This window comes from Thermobia domestica, chromosome 18 (genome assembly GCF_964235325.1).
Source record: "Thermobia domestica chromosome 18, izTheDome1.hap1.1, whole genome shotgun sequence".
Lineage (NCBI taxonomy): Eukaryota > Metazoa > Arthropoda > Insecta > Zygentoma > Lepismatidae > Thermobia > Thermobia domestica.
Window position 1 is genome coordinate 151,323,706 of NC_137471.1, and position 12,744 is coordinate 151,336,449.

A 12,744-nucleotide genomic window follows, 5' to 3' on the forward strand; every position below is an offset into this window, starting at 1 on the left:
TTTCAGTTCTTTTGGAAATAGCATCGTGGGGCCATTCCATTCTTTAGGAGTTAAATTGAGAGGATAATATTTAACTCAACTTAAAGCATTAAGAAAGATGTATTATTACTGGAGACTCTAATAATTTTACTGAAATGGGCCCAGATCACATTTCAGCAGGATTTATGTGCCTATGTTTATGGGATGTGGTGAACCTATTCCATGCAACATTTATACATTCATGTTAGTATTGTATCATATGGATTTATTTATAGAAAGTTTTTTTTTCGTTTTATTATTATTATTTACTACTCTTTTGACATGAAATTTTCCACATACATGTCTTTGCCGATTATACACATACAAACATTATAAGAAATACCGGGCGATTTCGTTATCAAATTATATTCCTAAAACAACATATTTATAGACATGCGACAATAATTTTGGACATGAGTGTACATACTAACGATAAAATATGAACGCTCTTTCCTTTCCTGCGCAAACCCGCGAAAGAAACAACACATCTAAACATTTTGTAGCTAACTCCGTAAGTGGCAATATCCCCTTGGAATTATTAAGCAGAGATTGTCGAATACGTCATATCAATATGTACCATTAACTTGCAGCTTTGTACAACAGCTAAACAGGAATGAATCCAGAGGTTAGTCTGATGAAAAATACCCCAGAAGTTTAGAATTCTCCCGGGAAAACAATGTAACAATTTTATTTTGTCTAGGTTTCAGTTTTATGTATTTTACACCGAATGAAGCAAAAATGTAAAAGGTTAAATTTCTGTGTTACTCTATCTACAGTATAGTAGAATCTTAACAGATATGGAGCCAATTTATAACCACTATTATTGTACTAAGGTATCTCCGAGATTTTACTTTATGCCCGTCGTTTCTAGAAAAATGAAATTATATATTATTTTCTAAGGCTGCTAAACACATCGATTTATACAGAACGCACACTCCTTGCAATAGTATTCTTGGCTTGGACTGGGTTGATATCGTCTCGAATTATAAATTTATCTCTGTCTCGTCTCGACACATCGAATCTCAGTCGCATCTCGAGACAGTATTGTTCGTCTCAGTATAGGTGCCATCTTTGCTTTGAAGAAAGGAGTTTTACGACTCGTGTTTATTAGAAAGTTTGTCTCCTTTGCTATAATGAAGTACATAGCATACTTGTGTATTTTTCTTCCGCAGGCTGTATATAATTGCTGAGTGTATGGCTACCAACAGTATATAGCTATGAAGATGACAGCGCCGTAACTGGGAAGTTTCCCTGGAAGGGCAAGAACTAATATTTGGGTCTGCAGAATTTAAAATCTCAATAAAGATTTGTATTACTTCTAGAAGCACCAATTGGTGTTTAGTGGAAGTAGAGCACAAATTACATTTATTTTATACTTCTTCTTCTTCTTCTTCTTTTTTTAGATAATGTTGTTCTAGCAGCAGTATTTTAAATGATTTTCAATTCTTTTAGGAATGGCATAGTGGTTCCAGATAAGATCATTGAAAATATTCTCTACAAAGTGCTGGAGGCAGAACGAGAATGAATTGGAAAAGGTCTTGAGAGGGGGGAGGGAAATCCCTGCCTGTGAGCAGCACATGTGTTCGCAAAGATCAAATTGGAGCCGACAACTTCAATGTTACCAAAAAATGTTCGTTACTCTTGATCTAAAATTAAGCGTAAAATTGAAACAATCATCCAACTTCTATTGCTTTTCTGTGTACATTTGGAGCATTTTTAGTTGTTGACTACCATACTTCATTAGATGTTCATGAAGTAAAATTTACATTATCTTAGGAGGCCTGAGAAACCAATGGTAAAAAGTATAAGATCCTCGATATTTATTAGCCGAAGCGCCTTCCGTGATGCACCTTCACGATTCTGTTCAATGACAGGGGGTTGTGGTGGCTCAGTGATGGAGCATTCGCCTCTGGTTCGTGTGATCTTCAGTTCAATCCAAGCTCGCACCAAGTGGGCTTTTGTTGTGAACAAGCCTTGCGTGCGTGAATTCTCCCGTTTCTTTCCACTTTCTTGCCGTTGAACGATCCACAGTGATAATTTCTCCTCGACACAGAAAGACATGATCTATCACCTCCACCATAAAACATTATCATATCAGCACCTTCTGCAGGTGGGTGGTGGTATTGGAAAATATGTTCCTGAAGTGATCACAATCCAACTACTGTCCTGACCGTTTTCGATTGTGTCTAAGGTCCTGATTGTTTACAATTGCAGATCTATTTTTCACAATCTAATGCAGGAAAACTTCTCGGTTATTCCATACACTCAAAGAATGACATACGTTTTAACTGCGATATTAGCCGATGTAACTCATGTAGCCATTAATCCAACTTTTTCTACTTGCTGATTGTGTGGAACCTCAAACAATAGTGTCATGATTTGTATCAAATTCGTTTACAATTTTAGGAATACTTTTCCGAAGATCTGCTTTCACAGTCATCCTAAGGAGCTCATCAGAACATGTTGTTGGTCGGTGGACGCGGGGTTTAGTTTTCAATGTTTTCTCTGGCACGAAAGTTTACAAACCAATACCATATAGTGTGTTTATTCACCACTTCTGGAGCAAATGCATTTTGTATTCCGCGGCTAGATGTGAAGAATATTTTAACTTGAACTCTTGAACAAAATACCAATCGCATTTATGCGTTCTCCATGATGTATTTTCACACGATCCTGTTCAACGACAAAGGACCGCGTGGCTCAGTGATACAGCATTCACTTTTGGGCGTGGGCGAAGGTAACATGAAGTTATACGAGAATGACAACGCATTTTGGGAGTATTTGGGAACTGTGTCGGACATCTTAGCTCTTGTAGACTGGGCTCCTTTGTTGCTAATCGCCTATTTCAGCGTTATTTATAACTCGCACACAGTGACACACCAACGGGGTCCAACGGGTCTAGAGCCCCCTCAAAACATCCTAACTCTATATATATTTGTACACTTTCTCAATAAAACTGTATTTGTTCAACATGGAAGTGATTGATATAGCACAAAAATTTGATTTTACACTTCATCTGTACTCTTTCTCTTATAAGAGGCCGCGGTGGTTTAGTTGCAGAGCGTTCACTTCTGGTGCATGGGGCCCTGGTTCGATTTCCGCTCACGCTAAGTGAACTTTGTGGTGGACAAACACCGTGTACGTGGGTTTTCTCGGGGTTCTTCCGTTTCCTCCCACTTTCTTCATTCCACCATTTCATTCATTTCTCACCATCATCACCGTCTCTTTTAGCCTAGCCAGTATAGCCGTAGGAGGTAAAACTGAAAGATTTCATTTCTTTTTCTTCTTCTTTATTATTATTATTATTATTATTATTATTATTATTATTATTATTATTATTATTATTATTATTATTATTATTATTTGCTTGTTTGTTCGAAAGCAGTGTTCCCAGAGCTACACTGACATCCTTCCGGTGTAGCACCGAGACTACAGGAGATGCAAACCAACAGTCTAAGGTAGAATCTAAACCATCGTAATGCCTTCAACCTCTTCCACCAAAAATCGTCCCGGGACCACGTCCATCAAAGGAGCGGGCTCTAGGTTTTAGACCAGCAGGAAGAGCATAGGCGTTACTAAAGAGGAACTACTCCCAACTAGCAACTGCTCGTTACTCCAAAGAAGAAGAGCTATTATTATTATTATTATTATTATTATTACAAATTGATTAATAATAATAATAATAATAATAATAATAATAATAATAATAATAATAATAATAATAATAATAATAATAATAATGTACAGGGATCATAAAGGTTAGTGGTAGCCCAAGCCATCAAACCAGTATACACCACTGTTATATATTAGTTTTCCTAATTCATAATCCTTTGTTCAGACGCGCTACTGCGCTTGACTTAGCCAAGCTTAGACAGTACTGAATGGGCAGAGTGGTAAATAATCTGTGCTCTACTCGTAAATCATTTGTAAAACTAGTTTACGTATGATGTCCAGTTTGACTTATTTCATGTTTTAACAGAAAATACAGGTTAGGGCGACTCAACAAAGTAAAAAAAAAGTTCATAAAACAAAGTAGGTTTCTGTAGTGCAATATTTTCACAATTAATACTGAAACCCCAAAAGGTAATAGATTTCTTCCACTTTCGATTTTAGTAGAGGGATTAGAATACAGACGAAATGTATATTTTTGGGCTGCTTAACTGATAGCAGAAAACAGCTTCTTGTTATCTATTATAGATTTATTCTATAACTCTCAACGTTAAAACAGGAAGTTTGTGATTTTTGACCACTTCCGGTTTGAATAGAGGCCCAAGACAGAAGATGGCAGCTATTTTTAGAACGCTGAATAGAATGCAGAAAACCGCTTCTTACTGTTACAATTCCTGTTCTATGGATATGACTATTGAAACCGGAAGTGGTTCATTCCTACGAATTCCGGCTTCAATTGAAGATCAATAGAGGACATGAAAGATATTTTTGCAGTTGCGTAGCGAGAAACTCATCAAGGTGGCGTTCACACACACAAGCATTTCATATATATATACAGGCATGAGCGCCGATCCTGGGGGGACCAAGGTGACCCGGGACCCCACCCAAAGCACATGTGGGCCCCCTTATTGTATTTAAGAAGATATTTGGAATAATTTGAATGCAATTTGTTTTAAAATCCTCATATATGCCTTCTCCATCTAAATGAGCCCCCCATTTTACAGAGAAATCGGCGCCCTTGTATACAGGCGCGGATCCGAGGGAAGGCTATAGGAGCTATGGTCCCCCCTTGACGATAAGGTATACACTGGTTAAAATGGGCTTCAATTCTGCTTTACACTGGATAAAGCTGCAAGCTATGGTTTAGCCCCTCCCTTGTTCATATTCTGGAACCACCACTGTACCTATCTATCTACCTATATATATATATATATATATATATATATATATATATATATATACAGGGCCGGATTTAGGGACTGCAAAGGTGCACTTCCCCCCTTTGTTGTAAATATACACTATCTAAAATGAGAAGCGAGCAGTGAAAATGGCAACACATTCCGAAACTTTTTGCCATCATGTTTCTGTTTGGGGCTTAAAAGAAAGCAGAGCTTTGCAAAAGCATGATTTTCTGAAGGTTGAAGGAAAAGAATTCACCAAGCAAAATAATATAACTTTTGTCAAGTAAGTAAGAAAACATAAGGCAAGAAGAGAGAAGGACGTTTTTGTCCTGCATTCCACTTTCGTCCCTGTTTAAAATATTTCGACCAGTAGTTACTGAAAAAGAAGATACAACGTACAAGACAAGTCGAGTCGAGAATGTCGGGGACCGAACCCAGACATAATATATAATGATCTTTATTCCTTAAGCAATACTTGGAAACCAAATTTGATTTAAATCTGACCAATAGTTACCGAGAAATAAAGTACAACATACAAACAGAGCCGAGCCAAGCCTATCGCCGACCAAGCTCGGCCATCACATGTAGTGATCTTTATTCCTTAGATGATTGGGTACTTGTACATCTAATTTGGTTTAAATTTAACTGGTAGTTACCGAGGAATAAAGTACTACATACACACATACTTAATTACATCTGGAGTAAAACTACAAGCTCCCTTATGCTTACTAAGGAAACTAAAAAGAAAAGTTCTAACATTACAAATGGAACATACTTCATGTAAGCAGAATCCACTTTCAACATTACAACACTAATGGGGAGAGCTTGAGCCCCCCTGACTACGCCACTGCACTTTTGAGACACTTGAGAGCTATCCGAATGGAGAAAACTGCTTTCATCTATCTTTTACCGCTCTTGCTCTATGTAGACCAATATTTATTGAAACGAGAAATTATAGTTGAATGAACCACTTCCGGTTTTAGTAGAGAGTTAATAATAGAGATTAAATATGTTCTTACGAAACAGAAACCCGGATCTTAATACGTATTACGTTTTTCGATCTATGATGATCAATGATCAAACCGGAAATGGTTTATTTAAACCACTTTCGGTTTGAGAAGACTATTTTAATAACAAACTCACTTCCTAATTCTTGACTCTTTGTATTTTTACCAAATTTGGTGATGGTCCATGAAATACTTTATTTATTTATTTATTTTTGTCACACACTGACACACGCGAATATGGTAAATATATAATGGAGTTTTGATAAACCAAACTCTAGTTATTAAAAAAAAAAAAACAACGAAAACTTGATTTTTGCCATCCCTGCACACAATTAATCCGTTCTAACCACAGAAACATCGTACTGTGTGCGTTTTTGTGATGAATATTAACGTAACGCAAGAAAACAAAGGGCACCGATTTCTCTGTAAATTTGGGGGGGAGGGCATTCAGATGCAGAAGGTATATATATCAGGATTTTAAGACAAATTGCACTCTAATTATGCCAAATATTGTATATTCATAAATACAATAGGGGCCCACATGAGCTTTGGGGGGCCCGGGCCCCCTGGCCCCCACAGGATCGGCGCCCTTGAAGAAAACCCGCATCTTTTCATCATTACGTAGTCCACCACCCCGAATTTCGGTTGATTCTCCTTTAAAAATGTTGTGCTAATCACTACATTTTATTTCGTAAACTTATAATGCTTTTTGTAATCTCCATTTCCAACATTTCTATGCAGTTTATAAGTTTTTCTACGGATTTACTCAACCATATACTCTGTCATATTTCGCACGGTGTCACCTATTTAGCTTGCTCCACAAATTTGGAGAAGTTACTAGCATCACAGAGGAGTCTTTGATTTTTATTGATATCAAACGCGTAGTAGTTACTCGGTTCGAGTGGTTACTTCAAAAGGGCGGGGCTTCTCCGAGGTCAGCCGAGACGACTAGTGCTCAGTTCTCTTTTTATTGATACCAATGCGAGTAACTACTTCAAAATTGTAATGAGTAATGAGTAACTTCTCCGTTTTATTGATATCACCCATTGAATCAAATACTCCTTCTCTGACATATGTTACCCACCTTGGCCGCCATCTTGGATTTAACTTTCGGTTTTTCAAATGGCAATAGGTTCAAATGATACATCAAATTAATGTAAACTTTTCTTGGAATTTCATTGGTGTACTGAGTTTTATCGTAGCTTGTATATACCATTAAATGTCAAGCACTTCATATTGAACCAAATAGAAAGTTGTGCAGGGCCCCGTGTGTATATGCAATCTTTTATGTGTTATCGTTGATGAAATATTCTCTGAACTTATATACATGCAGACACACAGATGTCAATACGGAAATGGTAGGTCTTCACCCAAATCTGGCCGTATCTGGATCTACATTAGGCATTTTGACAGTAATACAATACTTCCTTATTATAGTATAACATGGAAGTAATAACAATCACTCATGGAAATGTAATAAGATTATGACACCTATGTTGTAAGGAGTTTACCAGTTAGAAATTGTTTTGATTTGTCAACATCAAAAACGTAAGCGTAACTGATATTAACCTGCAATGTCTATTCGCAAAGTGGCTGGAGGGAATGAACATGTAATACCTTCCGATGTAACACTTGCACCTATTTCCATTTGAAAAAACAAAAGTAAAATCTAATATGGCGGATCTAAGATGGCGGCCGGGATGGGTAACATGTGTCAGAAGCAGTACTTGATCCAATTTGTTTTTCATATGCCCATATTCATGTCCAGTGAGTAACATCTAAATAAACTAAAATTAATTTTGTGTCCGAGCGTTATGGTAGTGTATGATAGAATTCCGGATATATGAAGGCTCATAAATATGCCAATTACCGGCATGGGCAGCTAAATTTAGTACAATACACATTAGACAGCAGAGAACTTTGTATTTAAATCAATTTTACACGAATCTCGAGAGGACACTTCACGAATGTACCTGGTGAAAACCAACATGTAAGCTACTATATCAACGAATGCCTGCGATATATATTAATTTCAGAACCGCAATTTAGAACCGCAAGAACCCTATGTTTGTTTTCTGAATACAACATGAAAAATTTGTTTCCATGATAATTCTTTTATTTACTTTTTAATATCAGTTCTACAAGTAGTACAACCTTCGACTATGACACTTTCTGGCAAGTTAACTTATAAGCATTTAAACAATACAATGAACATTAAAAATCAAAGGGAGAAAAAGAGACAAAATAAACTGTAGATTACCACATTGCCACGAGAAGTCAAAACATTTACATGAGAAGAAAATAGTCTTCTGAATGGGTAGCACTTTTTGACAATTTTCTTTCTCTGGCAGATTTTTTTTTACCAAAATAAGAGAAAATAGAAATATGTTTAAAGGTGCAAAGGTGCACGTGCACCCCCTTCCTTGTAAATATACACTACCTAAAGTGAGAAGCTAGGAGTGAAAATAGCAACACTTTCCGAAATTTTCCTCTGTCATGTTTCAATTAGGGCTTAAATCAAAGGGAAGTTTTGCAAAATCGATACTTTAAGTCAATTTTCTAAAAGTTCAACAAAAGGATTCACCGAGAACAGATACTTAGGATTTCCAGGGCATTTCCTTATTCACACCAAAGGTGCCTAAATGCATTTAAAAAAATCCAATTCAATTCAAATGTAGGCCTACTGGTAGTTATTGGTGCACCCCTCAGGAGATCCTTTCTACCAAATCTTGTGTGTTGGTTTCCCTTGATGAGTTTCTCGCTACGCCACTGATGTCTGATATGTATTTGATTTATAAACTAAATTGCTTGCAAGCAAATGAAATGTCCTTCCTGCTTCCCTGGGGGCCAGTATATGTGTAACTTTGGTGTATGTAGCTCCGGGTTCGATCCTTGTTGGGAAGTGAGCTCGAGCTTCAGCTACATTGGTCAGTGCAAGACTGTTGTAAAATAAACATATATGGTGACTACCGGCAGTGAGCTCCTTCATGCCTAAGCGCTTAGCGTACGGGTTCGATTCCCGGCGTGAGCACATATGGTTTCGATTCCATGTTAATCAGTAGGTCCCGTCTCATAAAACCTCGCTGCCGAAAAGGACGTTAAACTCCAAATCAACTCAACTATCGGCAGTGTCATCACAAGAAGTAAAACTCTTATCAATAAGCTTACATTAAAAACTTCACTCTTTGATCATTTCTCTTTTTCCTCTTTTTAAATACAGAGCAATCAAAGTAATGCTATTCTCAAAGGACATGTGCCTGAGGGCCTAAGGTGTTTACTGAATCTTAAGTATGAGGAAAAAGAAGACAGACTGAAAAACGCGGAATTTATTTACTAGTATAATGGAGATTCTTTTAAAGCCAACCTTAGACTCCCTGTCGCCAAGGATGTTTAAACGTTACTCAAGCGTAACTCCAAGACCATCAGAATTGAAGAAGATGAAATACAGGTACAAAAGGTAACCGATAAAGAAAAGAGAAACATAGAAATGGTACTCATCATAACAAAAATATGTCTACTTAAACAAAATGTTCTGCAGAATTTCAATACGTTTCATATCGCTAAAATCAAGGAACAAAACCCTTTGGGTTCGAGAGAGAACTGGTATTCAGTGGAACCAGTTTTATCTTAACAATCTCAAGCAGGTACGACATACGTGGGTATTTCGAGTAACGCTAATCCCTTCGTGACCGTAACTACAATACCAAAACGTCCATTGAGTAACGTTACTCAGCGTAACATAATTCAAAGCGTACCATTTTAAAAGTTACACTGACCAATAACGTTATTAACTAGGTGCAGAAATGGGTTACAAAAGAGTAACCTTACAGATAACAAATTGTAAATATTGCACATTTCGTTAAGTTATCCACCCTTGATCATTACACACCTTCTTCACGACCGTTTTGCCCGAGTCCTCACGTTTCCGTTGCTCCAAGTAGCAAGCCACAGCGTGCCTATGAGTTTCAGAATCGGCGTGACGAGGAAATCCCTTATTTTTCTCCTTTTGCATGCTTCCAGTCTCTGAAACTATTCTGCACAAACGAGGGATCACTGTTTCTTGATTGATATTTCCGGCATGGGAAGCAAAACGCGGCATCTAACATAACAATACTCGAGCCAATCCCACGTTTTGTACCATATTGGACGAAATCATCGAATTGAACCAAAAATGCTGGAATCTGGAAAATTTGCAAGATGAGGCTGAGCGGGTTTTGTATCGCCAAGGTCTGATACATGGTGGAAATCAGATGTTTGACGTTTAGTTTCTTCTTGACCTTCTACTCATGTTGATACAGATGAGCCTGCTTCTGAATTAGTTTCATTTTCGATAACTTTTGCCCAAAAAATGACTTGATGGATGCCTGCTTCATATTTATGGCGTTATAATAGTCAGTAGAGTAATTGGAACGTCTGGCGAGGTACAATTGCCTGCAGTTCATTTTATACTGCTTTTGTTTCCTTCTGGAAATTCGCTAAGCACTCTGCTACTTATTATTGCGTGCAATTATAATAATGTGTGTGACAAAATCTTTTTAAAATAATAGGTTCGATGTTCTGCTGCCTTCTTGATCTTTTTATCTGAGTGCATATAAGGAATTAACGTTCTCTCCATTGCGTATATTTGTAAACAAATCGTAAAAAAATGGTTCGGGGCTACTCAGAAAACACAAAGTGAGCCGATGCAAACTGCTATTTAGAAGCATTTTACAATCATTGATTTATTTTCGTGAGTGCTCCCCGCAAGACTCAAATCACGTGAAAAACAGCAGATTTTTCTGTATCTGACTATTCTAGAGGCGTATGTACGTTTTCTCCAGACATCACAGTTTTGGTATCAGTTTCATGTATGAGACATGCGTTTTCCTTGCACTGTAAGGATCATGGACATGTTGCATGTTTTACACGTTAATTACAGGCACACGTGGGATATGTACTGTCAAGTCGGCAATGTTACATATGCACAAGCCAGGCACTCACATTCATGTAACATAGCCTGTTTTCGGGTCAATTTTCATATGGGTATTCCTTGGAAGGGCATCTTGTCCAACACCTTGAATGCTTGTCGTGGTTGTGATTCTTCAAACTCTTAATACTTGGGAAATTATTGAGTATATCTAGCAATAAGAATAACTGTTGTTTTCGTAGAAATATGCGCCACGTTCAATTTCATTCGTTAGTAGGGCTAGTAGTAAATACTCGCTAAGTTCAATTTTATTTAGTAAATAAAATCACAAGGAATACCGAGAAAGCTAATTACATTAATTAAGATATGTTTAAATGAATCCCAAAGTAAAGTCCGGGTAGGAAAATTTTTGGCCACGAGCTTTCACGTCGAAAATGGCCTGAAAGAAGGAGATACGTTGTCGCCATTATCATTTAACTTCGTTCTGGAATACGCTATAAGGAAAATCAAAGATGACAACCAGGGCCTACAGTTGAATGGTATTCACCAGGTTATGGCATATGCTGATGATGTTAATTTAATAGGGGATGATAGGAGAACAATAGAAAGAAATGCAGAGGTCTTATTAAACTCTTGCAGGGACTTGGGTTTAGAAGTAAATGCAGAGAAACCTAAATACATGGAAGTGCGTCGGGACCGGACTACAGCAAATTATGCATGCGTTAAAATATTAAATAATACTTTTGATAAAGTTTATAGTTTCAAATATCTAGGATCAATATTAACAGAGTTAAATCATATTCACGGAGAAATTAAATGTCGACTAAAAACAGGGAATTCGTGTTACTATTCGGTTCAAAATCTCTTGTCGTCGCGAATTCTGTCGAGGAATTTGAAGCTTAAAATATACAAAACGATAATCATGCCTGTTGTTCTGTATGGCTGCGAAACATGGTCACTTACTCTGAGGGAAGAGTATAGACTGAAAGTATTTGAGAACAAGATCCCGAGACGAATATTCGGACCTAAGAGAAACGGGAATGAGGAATGGCGGAAACTTCATAACGAGGAACTACATAATTTATATGGTTTACCCAACATTGTTAAGTCTAGGAGGCTTAGGTGGGCGGGTCATGTAGCTAGAATGGAAGAAAGTAGAAACGCTTTCAAAGTCTTGACTGGAAGACCAATCGGAAAACGACCATTAGGAAGACCTAGGCGCAGAGGGGAGGAAAATATTAAGATGGATCTCGCAGAGATTGGAATACAAAGTAGAAACTGGATCCAGTTAGCTAAAGATAAAAGTCAGTGGAGAGCTTTTGTGAACGCGGCATTGAACCTCCGGGTTCCATAGGCCATAGAGTTAGTTAGTTATATAAAATCACAAGATTTTCCTTTTTGGGCTTTGCTGAAACAATTTCAAACTTCTGGGCAACGTCCTTTCTAGAGCGGAAAAAATATTCTACTGCGGCAAAAAATATTTTAGAGCGGTATTGCACGCTCTAGCCCCTCCCTGGCTTTGGGCCTGTGTTGAAGGCATGAGCTACCACTGACCTTGTGTATTATTAACAATAATAATAATAATAATAATAATAATAATAATAATAATAATAATAATAATATGCGTAACAATGAACAAAAGTGGTTGTTCTGTTTTCTTTGTACTTTTGTTTTGATATCATTATTGTTTTCCACCGTAAATTAAATTGCACTAGTTATTTTTTTCGTTTATTGTATTCGTAAAATGTTAACTTTTACCAATGTCAACTCATTCAAGAGTAGTGAGGGGCAGTGGGAATATTTCCGGTGGGAAGGAAAATAAAAAAGGGGAATATACCCGGGTTATTCTCTTGCATATGAATTTCTGGGGAGGATTTTATTTCCATTTCTTTATTTTATTTTCCAAATTATAGGAAAAGTATGACAAATTACTTTATTTTCATTTATTATGATATACTTCTAT